The following is a 20161-nucleotide window of genomic DNA, read 5'->3' as shown; positions in this document are numbered from 1 at the left end:
TTTCAAATAATATTTTTAGTAATAACACCAATACAATATATTATGAGTTTGTCACGCAGAACACATAGGCAGCTGTGGTCATTAAACAGTTATAGGTTTCAAATACAATTGGCATTTTACAGTTTTAGTGTAGAACAAAATGCCGAGAGATGTTTTGCTCCAGATGGGCATATTATAAATGGCAAAACTTAAAAGAACATAGTTGTAACATGCAGTGATTTTTTTATTTTACTTGTTTCCTGAATGCAAAATAAAGCAACTTTCTATATAGTCTTCATTAAAAATGTCCTACCATTTAAAAGTCACTGTATCAGACTTTCTGCTCTTTTGGTGTTAGAGCAGGGAGGGGGAGAGTTACACATCAGCTCAGATAGTAGAAAGGGGAGAGAGAGAGAGAACACTTGGGGGACAGCTCATAAAAGTTGGAGAAAGAGAGGAGAGCAGATACAAGGCAGTCTGCAAGGGAGAATCATATAGGCTGTGTGCTACTGTAGAGAGATAATAGAGCTCATTCAGTACAGTAGAGACAGTACAATCAGAAGTAAGTGAAAATGTTATAAACACACATAGAGAATTATTTTGTACCATAATAAGAACAAAACTGGCCACCATCTTGTTGGTATTACAGTAGTTGATGTTTCCAACTTCTTAGATCGGCCTTAAAGGGGTATTCCAGGCCAAAACTTTTTTTTATATATCAACTGGCTCCGGAAAGTTAAACAGATTTGTAAATTACTTCTATAAAAAAATATTCATCCTTCCAATAGTTATTAGCTTCTAAAGTTGAGTTGTTGTTTTCTGTCTAACTGCTCTCTGATGACTCACGTCCCGGGAGCTGTGCAGTTCCTATGGGGATATTCTCCTGTCATGCACAGCTCCCGGGTCGTGACATCATCATTGAGCAGTTAAACAGAAAACTTCAGAAGCTAATAACTATTGGAAGGATTAAGATTTTTTAATAGAAGTAATTTACAAATCGGTTTAACTTTCCGGAGCCAGTTGATATATAAATATATATATATATATATATATATATATATATATATATATATATATATATATATATATAAAGGTTTTGCCTGTAATACCCCTTTAAATGACACCCATCATTGCTGTTGCCATTTTATGGTATTGAGGCCAAGTAAAGATTCCTGGTGACAGATGCCTGCTCCTTCGATAGGTAAGAAATAAGAGAAGAAAACTGCTTTAGGGCCTATTAAATGAGAAAATGTTTTTATCAGGCAGAGACACTGTGTTCCTTACAGAGAAAGCTCATATTTTGTACGTAATAATTAACTTTGGATGGGTGACGGCAGCAGAATTACAAGTCATGAGTAATATGTGAATTACCTGGAAGATAAATAAATTATACTATAACAAGGAGGCATCCATTCCTTCCTGCATAGCATGCCAGCTCACCTTTATGCCTCCTTCCCCTCCTCCACCCACAGCTAATTATCTTTCTACATAGTTTATTATACCATTCCTGTTACTCACAACTAATACTGATATTTCATTCATTAGTTCATCTTTCACTGGGGAGGAAGACATTAGGAAGCACTGACACTGACTCGAAGGGAATGTTACTTCTGGAACTGGGTAATTTGAAACCACACAAAACTCCACATACTGTAGATATAGCTGCACCAAGCCTCATTAAAAGGATGTCTTGACATGGATCTGATAGAACTGACAGGTGTAAAAGGGACCTCTTATCATTAAGAAGCTATTTCAGGATAGAGGGTTACAGCCATTGCAGTCATTATAAGGCCCGTCACCCAACTTTCTCCAGACCCTGATCAATTTTGTTATACTCAGTTACGTTCTCCATGTGAATACAATACAAACGTAGAACAAAGGGCACTAACCATAGTAAATGTCTTCTTAACTTCATTACAAACTTCGGAGTTGCAGGATGGCTAGGACAGTCGCTATTAAGGGCACTCAGAGTCGCTCTCTATACGTTTACACATCCTCCATGTGTTTTACTGCCATAGTGGCATAGTATCTGTAGTTATAGTATACTATATAGAACTAGAAGAAGCTAGATAGATTGTAGCTATAGGTGCAAAAAACTAAAATTGGTCAGCACATCCAAGAGAAATATAATAAAAATGGAGGTGCACGCTGCTATGGCTGTTTATAGCTATATGTGCCTGACAGAAAAGGGTGCTACAATGTTGAAATCTCTGGGAATAGCTTTATAAGGTTAAATAACAAAGCTAGGCATCCAAGTGGTTAAATGCTAAAACAGAATATACTTCTAGAATTATCCTGTTTGCTGGAAGTACAGACCATTGGAGTAGATCATGTCAGGGAGTAATTAACTTGTATGAAAGAAAGGAATGATTACATTGACATGTAATGTGGGATGGATCAGGCAGCGGGAGCCGCTTCCAATAGAGCTGTTTTCACAAAATAGACAATGCAAGAGGTGGGCTGCAGGGGCTGCTCATTTAGGAGAATGATGAGAGGATGACAGGCATATGTTAGGTTGTCACACGCGTTCTCTACACTCAAAGAATGGTTGGAATTGTGCATACTGGGGAAGATTTACTAAGGAAAATGCGGTAGAATTCTGGCTCCAATTGCACAAAAAGTGGCATACATTTATTATGTGATTAGATACATTCGCAAAGTGTCTATAAAAGGTACAGTGGCTAAGTGGGTTATAAAATTAGCAAGATTTATTAATTGCTTGCGCTGTCCTTTCGTCAAAACATATTGGGGTAGGGTAAGCCAACCAAGAGGTGGCATATGTAAGGTGAAGCCTTTGATAAATTTGGTGCATCTTCTGACTGTCTCATCTAGTTGCATGCTGTCGAAATGTTAGATATTATTACATTTTCCCTGCACTGTGTGTAACATTATGACAAAGTACTGTCGTTACAGTGGAGCCAGAAGTCAAACTGGCCGAAACCATAGACAAATATAAATCACAGTGAAGAACGTCGTTTCTTATAGGTGGTAGTATAAGGGATATTTGGCTGCCTATATATAGTATTGGATGGTCCCCCGTAAGGTCATAGTTAGGGATGAGCGAATCGAATCTGATGAATCTGAATTTGTTAAGAATTTCAGGAATCTCAATATTGCCGTGATTCGATCGCACGAATCGCTTCATTAAACTCCATTTAGTGCAGGCTCCAGGGCATCTAAAATGGCGGATCCCCATGTGAGGACATGGGGCAAGGAACTCTGGGAAGGCGGGTAGGCGGGATGACCCTGAATCACATGCAACATGCAGCCTATCAGCAGACAGCCACCCCAGTAATGTAACAGCCCTATATAATCGGCAGCCATCTTGCAGTCAGTCACTTCAGTGTTTTATTTCAGAGAAAGTGTTTCATTGCAGGAGAGATAGAGCATTGTGTGCATTGCACAGAAAAACAGCTTTACAGCAGCAATTCACCACAAGCCCAAATCACTCCATAAAAGCACTGAGAGAGAGTACACTTTTGGGTGTAATACACAGCGACTCCACTGCTGAAGTGGGATGTACAGTAACTCTAAAGCTTAAAGGGGCCAGCTAGGCAGAGCACTAAAAGCCATTGTCACCTGCTATTAGTGCCTAATAATACTGTACTACTACTACACAGCGATTCTGTACTGCTGCAGTTGGTTGTAAAGCTAACATGGGGCCAGTTAGGGTGAGCATGAAAGTCCATAGTCACCTGATTACAGTGCCTAATACAGGTTGCGTAGCGGAGCTTATTGTCCTCTCATAAGTGTAATCTGTCTATACATAGGTGGTGTACGATTTTTTCTTCCTGAAAAACAAATTTTGGCCTATTTACTGTGAAAGGGCAGCCAAAGCTACACCCTTGTTTCTGTAGCCTTATACAGTTTTAAGCGGAATGTATTGTCCAGCTCTCATAAGTGTAAACTGTACGTACAACTATGTGGTGTATGTTACTTTTTTTTCCTGAAAAGCTAATTTGGGCCTAGTTATTGTGAAAGGCCAGCCAAAGCTACCCACTTGTTTTATAGTTTTATAGTTCTCCTCTCATAAGTTTAAAGGGGTATTCAAGGAAAAAACTTTTTTATATATATCAACTAGCTCCAGAAAGTTAAACAGATTTTTAAATTACTTCTATTAAAAAATCTTAATCCTTTCAGTACTTATGAGCTTCTGAAGTTAAGGTTGTTCTTTTCTGTCTAAGTGCTCTCTGATGACATGTGTCTCAGGAAACGCCCAGTTTAGAAGAGGTTTGCTATGGGGATTTGTTTCTAAACTGGGCGTTTCCTGAGACACGTGTCATCAGAGAACACTTAGACAGAAAAGAACAACCTTAACTTCAGAAGCTCATATGTACTGAAAGGATTAAGATTTTTTAATAGAAGTAATTTACAAATCTGTTTAACTTTCTGGAGCCAGTTGATATATAAAAAAAAGTTTTTTTTCCTGGATAACCCCTTTAAACTGTACGTACACCTACGTGATATAGTTTTAATTTCCTGAAAAAATAATTTGTGCCTAGTTACTGTGAAAGGCCAGCCAAAGCTACATCCTGGTTTCTGTAGCCTTATACAGTTTTTAGCAGAGCGTATTGTCCAGCTCTTGTCATAAGTGTAAACTGTAGGTACACCTATGTGGTGTACGTTTTTTTTTTTTTTCCTGAAAAACTAATTTTGGCCTAGCTACTGTGAAATGCCAGCCAAAGCTACCCACTTGGTTCTGTATCCTTATACAGTTTGCAGTGGAGCGCACAATCCACCACTCATAACTTTAAACTGTACGTACACCTATGTGGTGTCCTTTATATATTTTCCTGTTAAACTAATTTGGGCCTAGTTACTGTAAAAAGGAAAACCAAAGCCACACACTTGTTTTTGTAACCTCATACAGTTTGTAGTGAAGCGTATTGTCCACCTCTCATAAGTGTAAACTGTACGTACACCAACGTGATGTCCTTTATATATTTTCCTGTTAAACTAATTTGGGCCTAGTTACTGTGAAAGCCCAGCCAAAGCTACACACTTGTTTCTGTACTCTAATACAGTTTTAAGGGTAGTGGATCATATTGTCCTCCTTTTATCAATGTAACATATACGCACTCAGCTGGTATATAAGTATGTCAGGCAAAGAAGTGCCAGGACATCCACAGAGGAGTGGCAGAGGCCTAAATTCATCAGGCAGAGGTCGCAACAGACAAGGGGAGAGTGGCAGCAGGAGTCGCAGCAAGAGGCCTGAGCTCCCGGTATCAGCTAGCGATCGTGTCTCGACCAGCAACCCATCTACCGTCATTGATTGGTTAACTCGGTCATCCACGTCATCACAAACTATATCTGACACCCCTAGTCAACAGTCGGTGGGTTCCTCAGACACAACCCTCAGTTGGTATGGCCTGGGAGCAGTCCCTGACCTACCATTGCCTCTGTCCTTTGATGTTCCTTCCCCCACAGAAGTATCGTATGCTGTGGCTTCAGCTCAACTATTTAGTGAAGACAATCAACTAGAGGACAGTCAGCATTTTCTGCCCAGGTAGGAAGGGAAGGAGACATCCGCTGCTTCCTCTGCTAGGTGGGCAAGTAGTGAGGAGGAGAGTGGGGGTGGGAGGTGGTGTTGCAAGCATTCAGGTTCCTGAAACAGACACTGTTGAGGAATCTGAGGAGGACATCAGTGACATGCCGACACAACTCGATGATGATGAAGCCGATGGCACTTGGGAGCTGGGTGCAGAAGGGGCTTCATCATTAGTGTTGAGCGGCATAGGCCATATTCGAATTCGCGAATATTCGCGAATATATGGACGAATATTCGTCATATATATGCTAAATTTGCATATTCATAATATTCTCGTTAACATATGTGAAAATTTGCATATACAGAAATTAGCATATGTGGAAATTTGCATATGGGAAAATTAACATATGCAAATTTTCGCACATGCGAAAATTCGCACACCAATCTCACACAGTAGTATTAGAGCCTTCTTTACACCACACAAGCTGGAAGCAGACAGGGATGCCCACTGTGATGTGTACTGTGAAAAAAAAACAAAAAAAACCCCGAATATTCGTAATTACGAATATATAGTGCTATATTCGCGAATTCGCGAATATGCAATATTTGCCAATAAAATTATATTCGCAAGCAACACTATTCATCATCATCAGGAGAAAAGGGTTGCAGAAAAGGGAGGCAGTAGCTGAGCCAGCAAGTTGGTAGCATGGTTGCAGTCAGCATGGTGGCAGAAGTGGAAAGTCTGGAACCAAACGTGCCTGTGGAAGACCACCTGCTTTGCGGCAGCCTACCTTCCCGGGAGGTTGTGGAACAGGGGTTTCTGGAGTCGGTGGCAGTAACAGTAAATCAGTGCAGACTGTTGGGGGGAAAATCAACTACTCGGCGGTGTGGCAGTTTTTCATTAAGCATCCGGAGGATGTTAAGTGTGGCCTTATAGGGAAAGTTTTTACTCCCACCTGCTACAATGGACAATACGTTGTTCCCTTCCACCATTTGGAGGCAAGTGTTACTCGTCAACTTCAGGATGTGTAATTCAGCCACTTTATGGTCTCCTCATGCTGCCTCCAACTCCAGGCTGTGTCTTTCATCCTTTATATGGTCTTCTCATGTTTCTGCCACCTCAAGGCTGTGTCCTTCAGCCACTATATGGTCTCCTCATGCTTCCGTTATCTTCAGGCTGTGTAATTCAGTCACTATATGGTCTCCTCATGCTGCCCCCCACCTCCATGATGTGTCATTCAGCCACTATATGGTCTCCTCATGCTTCCCCCCCCCTCCAGGCTGTGTCATTCAGCCACTATATGGTCTCCTCATGCTTTTGCCACCTCCAGGCTGTGTCATTCAGCCACTATATGGTGTCCTCATGCTGCCTCCACCTCCACGCTGTGTCATTCAGCCACTATATGGTCTCCTCTTGCTGCCGCCAACTCAAGGCTGTGTCATTTAGCCACTATATGTTTTTTCTATTCTGCCGCCACCTCCAGGCTGTGTCATTCAGCCACTATATGATCTCTTCATGCTGTCGCCACCTCCAGGCTGTGTCATTCAGCCACTAAATGGTCTCCTCTTTCTGCCACCTACTCCAGACTGTGTCTTTGTGCCAGATCATGGTCTCCTCGTGCTGCTGCCACCTCCAGGCTGGGTCACTGTGTCACCATGTGGTCTCCTCATGCTGCTGTCACATTAAAGAAAACTTTTTAGGTTCATCTATTTGAAATCTTCAATTTAAATGTTAAAAAAATATCTTTAATCTTTTCAATTGTGAGGCCCTATGGTCTCATCAGGATGTTGCCACCTCCAGGCTGGGTCATTCAGCCACTATATGGTCTCCTCTTGCTGCCGCCAGCTCCATGCTGTGACATTCAGGCCCTATATGGTCTCCTCATGCTGCTGCCACCTCCACGCTGTGTCATGCAGCCACTATATGGTCTCGTCATGCTTCCGCCTCCTCCAGGCTGTGTCAATCAGCCACTATATGGTCTCCTGATTCTGCCACCATCTTTAGGCTGTGTCATTCTGCCATCATATGGTCTCCTCATACTGATGCCACCTCCAGGCTCTGTCATTGTGCAGGCACTGCGACAGTGATTCTAATAGCGACGCCTGTAATCTGCATAACATACTGAATAACAGTATTATTTCACTACCCCAGCACACTCCCTATGAGTGTTTCAACAAGGCAAAGTGTTCTACATCCCTATTGAGGCTCTCTGTAGCCCAGAAATAGCCGCTTTTAATAGCGATTCAATCACAAATATATTTGTACCGAACCAAATTTTTTCAGAAAATTCTGCAAATCAGCCTAATCAAATTTTTCAAAAAGACTTCAAGGTCTACTTGAATTAAGGACAGCGTGTAGTTTTCATAGGTTCCCCATAGGTTTCCGAGTTGGTTCTGTGTAGATTCCCATCATCCACTGGCAGAAAGTTGGGCCAACATACATTAGTGCCCCACTCATTAAGCAAACAGCTCATGGTATGTACGAAGGTTAGAGTGTAACCATATTTTAATACCCATTCTATCAAGCTGTTTTTCCCCCACAATGTTGCTACTTAAGGGAAAACTGTCCAACAAGGGATCACTTACTTAAATATGTCCAGTAGGACCCGAGATATATCCTCCATAAGATCCTTTACTGAATTCAGTGAATCGCACGCAGAGGGCAGGCTCCACAGGGGCAGGGATTCATGACACCACTAGGATGTGGAGTCACAGAGTCACATCCAGCGTTCCGGCCAGGCACACTGGCCTTGAGCGCTTCCCTACTCTCTCTTCCCCAGCCGTTGGGGCTGGGATATGATGCCGGGATGCGCCCGCATGCGAATCCCAGCCCATCACTCACCTCCACTCTCTGCTGCTTCCTTGTCTGGTCTCGCAGCTCCGGCGCATGCCCCCGCCTCCTAGAGCATGCGCGCTGGAGCGCTAAGATTTAAAGGGCTAGTGAGCCCGTAATTATATGTTACACCTGCACCTCTGCTTTACATACCTGCACCTCCCACATACCCCTGCCGGATCTTTGTTGCCCTAGTGCCATTGAGAAAGTGTTTTCTTCCAAGCTTTACTGTGTACCTGACCTTCTGCTCCACGTTCCTGACCTTGCTCCTGTGCTGCTGTCTAGTGACCTTCTGCTTCGTTCCTGAAAAATGCACATGTGCTGCCAGCCCTGACCTCCTGCTCTCCTGACCATGGCTTGCCCAATCCCTCCTGTGCCTCGCATCACCTTAGCTGCCTGTATGTTCAAGGGGTAGCAACCTGGATGCCGCCTGCCGCAGCAAGACCATCCTGCTTTGCGGCAGGCTCTGGTGAAAACCAGCAGCATCTTAGACTCTGCTCCATGGCAGGGCCCGCATCATCTGCCACAAAGGTCCAGCGGATCAACTACCACTGTGTGTGTCCTGCCTACTGCCGTGAGTCTTTACACACAGACAATTAATATGTAAATTGAGCCAGTGAATCCCCACCCCTGCGCACAATTCACTGAAACAGAGGATATTCTGGGGGGACATATCTCAGGGCCTACTGTACATATTTAGGTAAGTGACCCCTCGTTAGACTCCTGTTCACCCACACTATAACCCAGTGTATTGGGTTTAGTGTGGATGAACAGGCTGACAGTTTTCTTTAAACATATTACATTTCTGGGTAGGTAAGAAACAAAATGAACCTTAAAGAGTACCTGTCATGATATTGTTAAATTTTATAATCCTCCCTGTTCACTGCCACCATCATGACAAACCACCCCCTGCCTTTATTTTTATTATTTTTAGTTTTCTACCTTGATATTGCTATGTATCTTCTGCTCAGTCAGATTCACAGATTGGGAAGGGGCATTACCCAGCAGGCGTGATATCATCTGAAGCCATACAAGGGAGAACTTCCTCCCTCTGCTACACACAGCCAATAGCAGTACAGTGTGTGAGATGAGCTATGATTGGCTGAGGCTGCACCCCCCCCCCCCCTTCAGCACTCCAGACTGCATTTCCTGATTTTGGACTTCTGCCAGGCCAGCAGGAGTCCAAAGTCTGTGCAAGAGATGGGAGGAAAATGTGCTCTGGACAAGTAGGGAGACACCTAGTGGCAGCTTCTTTAAACATAAATAAAACATAGAAAACTTCATTTTTTTAATCAAAGTATATTAGAAAGATTTTTTATTTACTATATAGAGTGCAATCTCAAAAATTTGTTTTAATGACAATGCCATTTAAAATTTTGTAATACCTTTTGGACCAGACTCTAACACAATAATTGGCCCCTAATTCAATAGAACACCAAAGGCCCACAAGAATAAATTTGCTGTTTACTATGGTCCCAACCATCAGGATCAATTGATCTGTAAGTCTGTCAAGGTTAAAAAAGTACCTGTAGAGATGGAGGTCTTGTGTAAGTTCACACCACACATAGAAACCTGGTTGTGGCCAACTTAAGCTGACTCTCTACATGTAGAATGGGGAATGTATAACTTTACAACAAAACCTGAACTCTTAATGTAACCTCCTCTGAATCCTAACATCATTCTGTCTAGTTGTCTATTCCCCATACTGTTTGGTCTTTGCATGAACCGACTCTTTACAGTCACAGCCAAGAAATTATCGATAGACAAGAGACAGATTGAACTTCAAGACAACCAACATATTTGAGTCAGATGAGTCCTTTCCATTCGTACTAAAGGAATGTCTGCCGATTCCTTGCCAACCTCTGCAGTTTTGTTAATTAGAGACAGATGAATCCGAAGGTTGGGTTAGCAGCGTGAAAGCAATGGGGGATTGTGGAGTTTATCACTGCTCTCTGGTCTTTGGATCTGGGAATTGGCTGGAAAGCGACCGAGCTTCATGCTCTAGAAGTAGTAGAGGGTGGACAGAAACAGAACAGATGGGAGGAAAACTCCATCACATTGAGAACTGGCTCTAAATATAAGGAAGGCAGAGAGTAAGCATAAAGCTGGGAGGCACTTTGCAGCCATCTGTTGCTAATAATAAATTTATGAGAAGGTGCCAAGTCTAGCTGAACCCATCTTTAGCTCGAACCATGCTTAATGGTTGTTTCATACATGAGCCATGAAATGCAGGAGGTTTATAGGTGTGACACATATACAAAGGATGTCACCAGGAACAGTGTTTAGCTTTCCTCTATACCTACATTGAATCAGCACCATCCAGATAATATACTGTATTTTACCTACCATAGAGAGCCAATCCACACAGCAATAATGTGATTCTGCAGGTTGCTAAATATACATGACATTACTAACATTACTAAATAAACATAACACCAAGATCAGAGGATGTTTGTATGAAAACATCCTACACTGCTATGCTAACAGATTATTTCTACTTCGCAAAGCCAAAAATTCCATCTTCTAATTCCTGCTACAACAGTTTAGGAAATTCTTGCCCTGTGCATATGTGACCTGTGCCAATAGTGAAGCCCCATCTGAATGGGCTCTGCTATACTTGTCCTCCAAACACAATAAGCAAGTTGCACTTCTCTATAATGAAGATGCACCCCTCCATTACACAGTACTGATGTAGATTAAAGGAAGAACAGAGAGACAAGACGGCACTCACCATAAAGTGGGGTACTTTATTCTTCAGTTGCGGACAAATAACGACAGATCAGGGAGTCAGGCAGACAGGAGGAGATGCATTTGTCTCCCGCTGCTGACCTGTTGTTATTTGTCCGCAACTGAAGAATAAAGTACCCCACTGTATGGTGAGTGCTGTCTTGTCTCTCCGGTCTTCTTTTTCAAGTTCTTACATTCACCTGACTGAGCACTATCTCAAAGGGGGCAGTTGTTGTGCCGGTGCGGTACCTTCTGCTCCCGGAGGAGCGTGGTATCCCAACTATATATTACAAGTTGCAGCAGTGCCGGTGAGCTGTTTTCTATTTCCTGCATATAGATAAAAGGTACAATGAGATGTAATAAATGTTCATGATAATTTCAAAGCATTGTAAAAACTGTATCCTAGTAACAACTTTATATTTTTATATACAATAGATACATGCTCAAAAAAATAAAGGGAACACTAAGGTAACACATCCTAGATCTGAATGAACCAACTAATCGTATGGAATACTTTCGTCTTTACATAGTTGAATGTGCTGACAAAAAAATCACATAAAAATGATCAATGGAAATCAAATGTATCGACCCATGGAGGTCTGGATATGGAGTCACACTCAAAATCACAGTGGAAAACCACACTACAGGCTGATCCAACTTTGATGTAATGTCCTTAAAACAAGTCAAAATGAGGCTCAGTAGTGTGTGTGTGGCCTCCACGTGCCCGTATGACCTCCCTACAATGCCTGGGCATGCTCCTGATGAGGTGGGGTATGATCTCCTGAGGGATGTCCTCGAAGACCTGGACTAAATCCTCAGCCAACTCCTGGACAGTCTGTGGTGCAAAGTGGCATTGGTGGATGGAGTGAGACATAATGTTCCAGATGTGCTCAATCGGATTCAGATCTGGGGAACAGGTGGGCCAGTCCATAGCATCAATGCCTTCCTCTTGCAGAAACTGCTGACACACTCCGGCCACATGAGGCATAGCATTGTCTTGCATTAGGAGATACCCAGTGACAACCGCACCAACATATGGTCTCAAAAGGGGTCTGAAGATTTCATCTCGGTACCTAATGGCAGTCAGGCTACTTCTGGCAAGCACATGGAGAGCTGTGCGTCCCCCAAAGAAATGACAAACCATTGCTGACCCACCACCAAACCGCTGGAGGAGGATGCTGCAGGCAGCAGAACATTCTCCACGGCGTCTCCAAACTCTGTCACATCTATCACATGTGCTCAGCGTGAGGAGCACAGGTCGCCAGTGGCGAATTTGCCAATCTTGGTGTTCTCTGGCAAATGCCAAACATCCTGCACGGTGTTGGGCTGTAAGCAAAATCCCTATCTGTGGATGCAGGGCTCTCATACCACCCTCATGGAGTCTGTTTCTGACCGTTTGAGTGGACACATGCTGACAGACACAGCAAACCTTCTTGCCACAGCTCGCATTGATGTGCCATCCTGGAGGAGCTGCGCTACCTGAGCCACTTGTGTGGGTTGTAGACTCCATCTCATGCTACCACTAGAGTGAAAGCACCACCAGCATTCAAAGGTGAAAAAGAAAATTCAGTCAGGGAGCATAGGAACTGAGAAGTGGTTTGTGGTCACCACCTGAAGAACTACTCCTTTATTTGGAGGTGTCTTGCTAATTGCCTATCATTTCCACCTGTTGTCTGTTCCATTTGCACAAAAGCATGTGAAATTGATTGTCAATCAGTGTTGCTTCCTGAGTGGACAGTGTGATTTCACAGAAGTTTGATTGACTTGGAGTTACATTGTCTTGTTTAAGTGTTCCCTTTGTTTTTTTGAGCAGTGTATATCCTACATTTGTTGTACAAAATGGAACGTGACAATTTGTTGTTTTTGGGGTTTTACACCTGACAATTGGACTTCAAGCCAGAATGCTACTTATATTTAATACTCTTGGGTCTCGTTCAGAAGGAGGCTTACCCAACTCATCATGACACATCTCTTCCAAGAAAAGACAATGGGCCTGTCAAGCAGCTCAGATTCTTAGATGGAGGCGTGAAGATCCATATTTCCATGCCAATAAATAAATCTCGGATATTCTGTTAACCTGTAGTAATATCCAGTCACATTGTATGATCCCCATTGTAGTAAAACTTGTTCTCCAGATTAGTAATGAATCATCATTAGCCAATTTAATCCCCAGGAAACAGATAGAAATGATTATGTAAATGTGATTTATCTAAGAAAGGTTTGAAGTCAACTAGAAAGGGATATTGTTTGTCCCCTACTGAACCATAACCATAAAATGTCTTTCATATAGTAAACCACAAGCCGGAGTCTCAGGTCATGTCTGAGCTGTCTTCTCCTGAGCCTTTGAAGCTGTCCTTTGTCTTCATCTCCAAGATCCAGTGAATGAGATGAAACATTTCATTGATGGCAACTGTTGGTTTTGTACTTTTTTTTTCTTGGAGTCTTGTGATGAATCCGAAAAGGCCCTTTCAGCATCTGAGATTTGCAGCCTTATTATGATGAATGTGAAAAATCTTGGAACGGACAGTAACGTTCCGGGCTCCGATAAAACAGCTCCAAGCCAGAAGTACAAAAAATAAACACATGTAAAATAAATCTAATGAGGTGGGAAGTAAAGGCTGAAATATTTATCCGGGTAAGCTAATTTTTCCTTTTTTTTTTTCTTTTACAAAATTATCTTCATTGATTTAGAGAAAAGAAATGATTTATAAACACAAGGGTAAGATAAAGAAATTATCCGGACTTGTCGAAGAACGGCGACTCCTAAAACACTGAAAAGAGGAAAAAGCCCAGTCCCAAAGGGATTGTCCCTTGAAGATAAATGCAAGACAGCCTGGAGATCAGCTGATCATTAGGATCATACATCCTGGCCAAGCACTTCCCTTTCTGTGACCACTTCAGGAGAAATGATTGGCTGTGTATAAGAAACATGAACAGACTACCACAGCAAGCTAAGAGTTTTACTGGCTATTTATAACTCCTCTTCCTGCTAAAAGGGAATACAGTTTTCTTGGCCAGTAAGGAAATAACTATTGCTAAAATAGGAGACTCATTTCGATCTTTTCCAAGGGGCTCCCTTCATCATATGTATTCAACTAGTACATATGTGGAGGATAATACAAGATGCAACTCCAATACAAAATACGTAATATGTATGTACAGTAACACAAAGACTTCGGCAGCAGAATAGAGAGTGCAGCTCTAAAGTATAATACAGGATATGTAATGAAAGTACACAGTGACTCCACCAGCAGAATAGTGAATGCAGCTCTGGAGTATAATACTAGGTGCAGCTCAGGACCAATACAAAATAAGTAATATATTGTATGTGCACAAGGACTCCAACGGCGGAATAGAGAGTGCAACTCTGAAGTATAATACAGGATGAAACGCAGGATCAGTACAGGATAAGTAATGTAATATATGTTGCCACCAGCAGATGACTGAATGCAGCTAAAAAGTAGAATACAAGTTGTACATCAAGGTCGATACAGGATAAATGATATAATACACAGTATGCAAACAATGACCACTTATGTAGATGATATCCATATACGTATAAGCAGCGTAGTGGAGGTCTGTGATGGGTATGTCCTAGCATGTGCTTCCTCCTCTGCTCTTCTTGAGTCTCTGGTGTGATATGACATGCTAGTAGCCTTGGCTCTATGCTGCACTTTAGTTTCTTCCTGGAGGTGCCAGACTCAATTTCATTTTTTGGCACCGTCTTGTGACCACAGATGGCAATTAATCACAACCAGATCCCTGTACCAGTTGATAATTACCCACTACTTGTCAGGAGTCCATTCCCTGCTAGACGTATAGTCTTTCCTTCACATAAAACATGTAGCCTTAATATGCAGAGGAAGTTGATAAAACTACAAAAAGAGAAGAAAGATGGGACAGTTTTATTTCTCCCTGTGAAAGGTGGAATATGTGGAGCGTGACAGAGCACCAATTAATCTCTGAAAATATCTGCCAGCATTTTCCTGACTTGGCTCTTCGTGTTCTGCAGGGACGACCCAGGTCTCCGCTGCCTACCTTTAAAGTGTTCACAGATCCTCAAGACACATTAGGATAAAACCCACTTGAAAGGAAGACATTTTTAGGGGGCTCTTGAAGCAAGGACACAAAATGATTGTGAATGCTCAACTTTTTTCTTCTAAAACATAAATTTCAAAACTTGCAGACAAGCAATGATTTGTGCTTACCTCCCGAGGCTGAACTGAAATTGCCTTTTTTCTCATTCCTTATATAAACCGCCATCGACACTTTTACATATGACATCCGCAATGCAAAGCAATATTCAACTTTTACAATGTGTGTTAGCAGCATAATTACCACTAGGTTAACATCATAAGAAAATGAAATGTAACTGTACAATATATGGCAAGGTGTGCATTATTAATAGGTAAGGAGCCCTGGAGAAAAATAAAATTAAAGGGGTATTCCGGCTTTAAACATCTTATCCCCTTTACAAAGGATAGGGGATAAGATGTATGATCGCAGGGGTCCCATTTCTTGGGGCCCCACGATCTTGGTGCAGCCCCTGGCATTCTCTGCCAGGTGCTGCTTCCAAGACGGGGACGTGACATCATGGCAACGCTCCTAATGATGTCATGCTACACCTCTCCATTCATGTCTATGGGAGGGGGCATGGCGGCTGTCACACCCCCTCCCAAGACATGCATGGCGTGGGAATGGCGTGACATCACTAGGGGAAGTGGCCATGACGTCACGTCCCTGTCTCAGAGCAGCACCCGGCACAGAATGCCAGGGGCTGCACCAAGATCGTGGGGGTCCCCAGCAGCGGGACCCCTGCGATCATACATCTTATGCCCTATCCTTTGGATAGGGTATAAGATGTAAAAAGCGGGAATACCCCTTTAAGGCGTAGCTTGTAGCTTCTGGCCCCTGATGCAAAATCTGCAATAGGGCCCCATATGCCAATTATGATATTGGTCTCTTATGGGGCAGATGTGCTTTGAGGTCCCCTTAGGCACCAGGGCCCTGGTGTGACTGCTACCTCTGCTACACCCCTGCTCCCAGTGCAGCATTAACACAGGCTTGCTAAAATGGAAGTGGAGTATATATATTTAGCTCTTGTTACCTGAATGCCCTTCCCTAAAAAACACCATAACCCGCTCAATAATGTTTCTGTACAGTGTGCACACAATACTATTATATAAGCTCCAAGCAATACTCCAATATGGTGCCCATATAACACTCCCATATAGTGCCTGAGTTATACCATCATATACCAAATGATGCTTCTATACAATGCCCAACAAAATACACATACTGTATAAAGTGGCCACATGCTAGAACAAGCCCCATATAATACTCCCATACAGTGACATATGCACAACAGAACAAAATAGTTTCTTTTTGTTTACTCTCTTTTCTTTAAGTGAATTTTTCGCTTCATTACTTTAGTTATTCGCCTTAGTTCATTATTTTTAACTAATAATGAATATTTGTAATTTTGTTCTTCTTAGTCATTGTCTATTCGGATTATCTGTATTCCAAATATATGATTTTGTTATGAAACAAATTGGACATGTCTACAATTCACACTTTCATAAAGGGTTGATGTACTTACTTACCCCTGTGCCTTTTAACATTTCACGCTTCTGCTGAGCCTGTGGTGTGCAGCAGAGGCACATGGCAGGCATTTATAACTGTCAGGGTAGATTTACATGAAACTTTTGAAAGCCCTGCTGTTCACAGATTTGCACAGCAGGGCTTTCAAAATACGCTGGCCTGGCCAACCTTGATACATGTGTTGGTTGCTTTGCGTCTGGCACATGTCCTGGAGGTAAGGAGTTATGATATGCATCACTACTAACCTTTTCTGGCCATACAGTATAGAGCGATTTAGAGCATACCGCTGTATACTGTACAAGGGGTGGACTCTTCATTTTACTGATGGGAGTCCACCTCTATATAGCCGCGGGCACAGCTTGGCTAAGTAGGAGGTTGACTAGCAATGCCTCCTGTCCAGCAAGTAAATAGTTAAGGAGGGATGCTCTGCATTCTTACTTAACTCTATGGGGACACTATCCAGCTATCCACTATTTTTTTTTAATGCATTTTAAATAGCTGTGTGTGAACACAGCTGCATAACTTTGTGGGCATTCTCCCCTTCTGGGAAGAGGGGCAAAATGCACTAACAAAATTTTTTTTTTTTCTCGTTTCAGATCAGTGTATACATAGGTGAATTCAGTGGACTACATGTTTTTTTTTTCTTTATTTTTTTCTAATATAATGACTAATGAGGGTACCAGGAAGAACCCAGTAATGGCACAGCTAAATGGTGCTCCTGGGTCTGGGTGATATAAGGCTGACATTATATAGGCCGAGAAGGGCCAAAAACAATGGTCCTGGCCAACCCTGTTAGTGTCAGTCTGTTGTTGGTTTGTTGATATCTGGCTGATTTGGAAAATACAGAGAGCCTCACACTTAATAAAATAAAATATTTATTTATTTATTTATAAAACAAAAGAAGCGATACCAACAAAGCAGCAACACTCTGACTATACCAGATTGGGCAAATACCATTGCTTTTAGCCCTCCCTAGCCTAATTAATATCAACCTGTTACTGCCCAGGCCCAGGAGTGTAATTTAAGGTGCTCTGTGCCTGTTGATACTGGCTTCTCCCTGTCCCTATGTGACTGTGGGCACCGGGTTTATATTGGAGTATTAGCAATAGCTGTTTTGGGGCTAGCATTGGGGTTATCTATTAAATAAAATGTTAAAGAAAAAAAAAAAAAAACATCTTTTTTTATTACAAAAATGACCCACATAAATGTATTAGAAAAAAAACCATCCTTGGTCATACTCTTTAAAGGAGTACTTTGGTGGAAAACAATTTATTTTTAAATCAACTGGTGCCAGAAAGTCAAACAGATTTGTAAATTACTTCTTTTTAAAAATCTTAATCCTTCCAGTACTTAGCATCTGCTGTATACTACAGAGGAAGTTCTTTTCTTTTAGAATGTCTTTCCTGCCTGACCACAGTGCTCTCTGCTGACACCTCTGTCCATGTCAGGAACAATCCAGAGCAGGAGCAAATCCACATAGCAAACATATCCTGCACTGGACAGTACCTGACATGGACATAAGTGTCAGCAGAGAACAATGTGGTCAGACAGAATAGAAATAATAGCGAGGTAGATTCGCTGGTAAATATAGCTATTTATGTTGACACATCTAACTCACTGAATGTGTATCTTGCGTCTTCTGCTGTCCACTACCTCTCACTCAAATCCCTGTGTGTGTAATAAGGTTAATCTCCGACTTTGTGCAATGGAGCCGGGACCTGGCATACCCAGCATCCTTGTCCCTTGCCTAGTTCTGTCTCCATTGCACAAAGCCAAATATTAACATATTAGCAATACCTGCTAATACCGGGTCTATCTATGGACCAGACCGTAGATCCAGGTCATTTATACCTAATTCAATTCAGCCACAACATTGCCCTGTGTATTGGATTTAGTGCGGGTAAACCAGTTGTTTTGCTTTAACATTGACCTGCCTTTCATTAAAAACAACCCTTAGTACTTGACCTTCTTTTGCAAGAGAACTATACCTTTAAATATGGCTTTTTTCTTTTGCCCCGGTCTCCTGCCCTTGGCACCAGTATAGCTAATAATGCATATTTCCTCTGTCTTTCTTCAGTGATAAAAGAAGAACTTTGACTTTGCTGTTCAGATCTGCTTTCTGGTAATTTTTTGCTGTCACTTTTTTACAGCTGATCAGTCTAAGATCCATGTGATCGCCATTTAATGAGGGGCTCCCTGTCCCTCTGCACTGCGTTCAATTAGACAGGGACATCTTCAGGAGGGGACTAAGCCATCACCATGGCAGGGCAGAATTGTGCGCCAGCAGCAGCACCATGCAGTACTCACAGCCCCAATTATTTGGATAAGTGTGACATCTCTTGCTCTCATATAGGACAATATGTGATATACAGTATAAAGACAAGATGACAGAACTCCACCATCTCATTACTGCGGGAGAACATGTTCTGACTGGGATCAAAGATGTCGAACCCAGCCAGACCGTGGACAAGGTTCAGTAAGAGCCCTTCAGGGGGTTAAAAATATCCAGTGTGGAATGGTTGCTTCTCCAGCACAAATTTCTTCTCTGCTATTCTCGGGGCTGTTAAAGGGTTCCTGGAAGTTAAATTATGTGAAGGTTGGTGACAAGATTGACACTAACAAGAATTGAACAAAGCTCAGTATCTTACAACTACCAACATTTTCCATAAAGAATGTAACAAAAGATTGCTAAACCAATAATTATCTTTGTTACTAGAGTTAGTCCTAAAAAAATCAGGATATATACTCTCACATAAAGGCTCCATACACATTAGACATGTGCTGGTCAAACCAAGGCCATATTTAGACTTAATGCTGCCATGGGCGCTTTTAATGCTCACACCCCTTATATGTGAGCCAGGGTCAGTGAGGCCCATATACTTAAACGGGTACTCCAGTGGAAAAAAAAAAATTTTTCAAATCAACTGGTGTCAGAAAGTGAAACAAATTTGTACATTACTTCTTTAAAAAAAAACGTAATCCTTCCAGTACGTATCAGCTGTTGTATGCTCCACAGGAAGTTGTATTTCTTTCTGGAGTTCTTTTCTGTCTGACCACAGTGCTCTCTGCTGACACCTCTGTCCGTGTCAGGAACTGTCCAGAGTACAAGCAAATCCCTATAGCGAACCTGACATGGACAGAGGTGTCAGCAGAGAGCATCTGTTTAAATTTCTGGCACCAGTTGATTAAAAAAAAATAATAATTGTTTTCCACCAGTATACCCATTTCAGGGCAGTAGACTTCAACTAAATCCTCAGGGCCCATGAACATTCCAGATATATTCTGGGCTGTTGGGAGCCTTGAGATCATGGGTCAGATATGGTACAAATGTTCTGTAAGGGATTTGTGTGCAGGAAAACCTGCAACTCATTACAAAGCTAGCATTGAGTATGATAGCCTGTGGTACTGATTTAATTTCAAATAAATAGATTAAAAAAACAAAAAGGATCAGAGTTTAGGTTTTACCTGTAGCAACTGCCATGTCTGTCCTGGTCTATTGGAATTGCTGTGTGTGAACAGTTTTATGTTTCCTG

At 42.1% G+C, this 20161-nt stretch overlaps 1 long non-coding RNA gene across 2 annotated transcripts in view; it reads right to left on the bottom strand.

Annotated features, from left to right (window-relative positions):
- The window catches only part of LOC130276101 (uncharacterized), a 173866-nt gene that overhangs the window by 87289 nt on the left and 66416 nt on the right, over positions 1 to 20161 (bottom strand). The window contains exon 4 of one of the 2 annotated variants that reach the window (XR_008845020.1): positions 17926 to 19202. The exons of the other annotated variant lie outside the window; for it this stretch is intronic. This is a non-coding gene — a long non-coding RNA (uncharacterized LOC130276101). Of the gene's footprint in view, positions 1 to 17925; positions 19203 to 20161 lie in introns of those variants that run through there. 2 annotated transcript variants of the gene reach the window in all.

Source organism: Hyla sarda, chromosome 6 (assembly GCF_029499605.1).
Source record: "Hyla sarda isolate aHylSar1 chromosome 6, aHylSar1.hap1, whole genome shotgun sequence".
Taxonomy (NCBI): Eukaryota; Metazoa; Chordata; class Amphibia; order Anura; family Hylidae; genus Hyla; species Hyla sarda.
This window is presented reverse-complemented; position numbering and strand designations above follow the sequence as displayed.